The following is a 3577-nucleotide window of genomic DNA, read 5'->3' on the forward strand; positions in this document are numbered from 1 at the left end:
TTGGCAACCATAGTAACATACAGTTACAGTTGAATAGTAATACAGAGTGAGACAGTTACAGTAAACATTTCTGATTTACTTAGCTAGGCTAAATGGATGATTTTCGTCTTTATACAGTCATTATGGCAATTTTGATAAATGGGCAGAGGCACAAGATGAACTGGACAAACTGGAGAATATAACCTCAAACGAGAAATGTAAAGAAAAACGGTACAAGGAAATAACACCAGCAGAGCTGAAGCAGATTGAAGACGACAAGGATGAGGTTAATACAAAAAAGACTACTAAATGGGCAATTACCACATTCAAAGACTTTTTGTATCAGAAGAAAAAAAATGCTGCTGTTGAGACTTACTCGGCTTCTGAACTTAATGAGACATTGTGAGAATTGTATGCCTCTGTTCAGTCTACTACCGGCCGCGAATACAGTGTTGCAAGCCTGAAGTGTATCAGAGCGGGTATTAACCGTTAAATAACACAAAACACAACATCATAAATGATAAAGACTTTCAATCAAGCAATGCCATCTTTAAATCAATTACAAAGCGCTACAGGAAAAATGGAAAAGACACCAGCATTCATCACCCACGTATCACTGAGTCTGACCTGGAGAAAATTAAAAATTCACCTGCACTCTCCCCATTCACACTCATCGGGCTTGTACGGAAAGTTTGGTTTGACATACAGCGATGTTTCGCACGGAGGGGGAGAGAAGGAAACTGCGACCTAGCTAAAGAGTCTTTCGTTCTCCGACAAGACGAGAATGGCTTGGAATACCTAATCTTGGCACATAACCCAGAAACAAAAAATCACAAAGATCCTACTGCATCTGACAGAGAGAATTTACGAGGATTTATGTTCAAGTGCCCCGGTGAACCACTTTGTCCCGTGGAAAGCTTCAAAAAATATCTATCAAAGTGTCCTGTCAATGCCGAAGCCTTTTATCTGCATCCCAGGCGCATCCCCTTGTGCAAACTCGAGGACACTGAAGTGTGGTTCACCAGGGAGCCAATGGGAATCAACTACCTCGGCAATATGCTAAAAAATATATGTGAAGAGGTAGCTAATATATTTAATAGATATTCAATTGTTCACCCTATGAATTCAAACAGTTTGTAGATAACCTGCAATATTTTCCAAATCTAATTCGTCTTTCAGGTGGAAGGTATCACTGAAATTTACACAAATCATAGTTTGCAGAGCACTGCCATCGGTCGCCTCTCTGACGCCGGACTGGAGAGTCACCAGATCATGTCAGTGACAGGCCACCGATGCGAGGCTAGTTTGCGGTCATATTGGGCTCCGTCTTTGTCGGAGAGGAGGGCGTGGAGTGACATTCTTACATCTCGAGCCTCAACAAGCAAAGATCCATCCTCCTCCATGCCTAAACCTACCCTTTTCCATGTCTAATTTCACAATCAATGGAAATGTGGAGTTCAACATCCATTAAGTACACTAATAAAATAAACTTAAAAAACAAAAAAACTTTCAGCTAGGCTTTTTGATTATTTCCCCCTCGTTTTTATCTAATTAAATGCATTTCATTAAACTTAATGTAGCACTGCTTTATTTATTTGTCTTTATTTTGAATGGGGAGAACTGATGTATTTGAAAAACTATTGTAGCCTGATTACTGTTTATTATAATTCATTCAAATAAATTCAATTTTGCCACCCAACCGTGTCTGAATTACATTCAGGAGCACATAAGCTGTTGTCAACACTGCTCTGCGCCTGTATAAAATACCTAAGCTTGAATTGCTACATTATATTTCTCATCAGCGAAAGTAACACCATGGCGCAGGTAGGTTACTTCACACACGCATCTCTTTCTCGCTCAACAGTTTATAAATAAATGCTATAATTCATTCAAATAAATGTAATGTTACTGCACTACTTAATATATTTGTCTGCTCTGTCTTATTTAAAGCGAGTAGAATGATACATCTAACAAGTTGTAACTGACGAAAATAACCATCATTTTTATCGTTCTGGTCAAATATTACAGCGCAAATATTATTAACATCTTTAATATGTGAATGCTGGCAAATGACCATGGCATAAGCAGGATAATCAACGGCTAGCTGTGCATTAAACGATTTGTAAACAGTGAGTGATGAAATGAGAATAAGAAACTAATTAAAAGCAATAGGATAAAAAACTACAATAAGAAAAGCTACATTGTATAAATTAATCAAAAACACTGCATGGTCTTCACTGTGTAAATTTCTTATTAATGTTACAAAAGTGATTTAGTCAGGAGCAGTGTTCTATTGATAGTTTTCAGTCACGTGACAAGCGTGGAGACTTTGAGGGCAAAACATCACAGAACTACAGCACAGGCCTGTCAGTTTTTTATCTGTTTCAATGTTTAGATCACCTCAAAATCACCTCTCAAAACACTCTTTGGCACTTTTGATCTGGATATACAGCACCTGCTGCAGTATTTTGATCAATAAAAACAGCGGGACATTCTAAAACGCTTTGTGTGGAAATCTCTGTGCCTTAATGTACTAAAACGATGTTATAAAAAAAATATAATTCAGTATAAACCTCATTGATAATGCTTACTATATCCAGGCAAGCAGATGAGCTCTATAATGCTTTATAATGGTTTTCTATGAAAAATGGTTAACTGCATGTTGCGTTTATACTCTGGGATCTGAACATAGCATGTATCATCAATAAGGTATATATTGAATTGGCTCTTTTAATATCACTGTCTCACTACATTAGTACTCACTACAAACGGGACAGTCAATGGCAGGAAGCCTTGTTTTGCCCTCCAGATGGGCGTTCCTACAAGGGCGTGACATCACGTGGAAACTATCAATATGCACTCTTAGACCACTTGTCAAATCAAATTTGAGAACCAAAACTTTCTTATAAATGAAGTTATTGATTACCTCAGCCTCAGTTCGAGGTTGTGACTCCCTAAGACTTTTTATATCATTAAGAAGACCAGGAATCTCTGTAACAAGATTTTGACACAGTATTTTCCTTGTTATAAAATTGCACATTGAAAGAAAACCACATTTTGAAGAATAATTTACAGAAATCTAAAAGTTTCTACCATCTATTGTACTTGCTAGTTTTATAATGTTTGTTAGATTATAAATTAATTTGTTAAATTAATAAATGTAAATACCTGTAAGAAGTGACTCCAGGGATCTCTGTGCATTAATTTGTCTTCTGCATTTTTCAAGCTCATCTCTGAGCTGCTTGTTGTCGTCCTGAAGCTCCTTTATTCTTCTATGCATGTCATTAATGGATTCATTTACAGGTGCCTTTAAAAAAAAGCATAAGTAATTCACACATTTACTGTTTTTTTTTTTTTGAACACAGGATTTTCCCAAAAAAATTATGCATGTTGTGTAGTAATGCCTGGAGTATAAAACTAAACAAAAGTTGTGGGGAAGTCGTGGCCTAATGGTTAGAGAGTCGGACTCGTAACCTAAGGTTGTGGGTTCGAGTCTCGTACCGGCAGGGATTGTAGGTTTCTTCTATGTAATGGATTCATTTACAGGTGCTTTTAAAAAAAGCATAAGTAATTCACACATTTACTGTTTTTTTTTTTT

Source organism: Sinocyclocheilus grahami, unplaced genomic scaffold (assembly GCF_001515645.1).
Source record: "Sinocyclocheilus grahami isolate Dianchi unplaced genomic scaffold, SAMN03320097.WGS_v1.1 scaffold1031.1, whole genome shotgun sequence".
Classification (NCBI taxonomy): domain Eukaryota; kingdom Metazoa; phylum Chordata; class Actinopteri; order Cypriniformes; family Cyprinidae; genus Sinocyclocheilus; species Sinocyclocheilus grahami.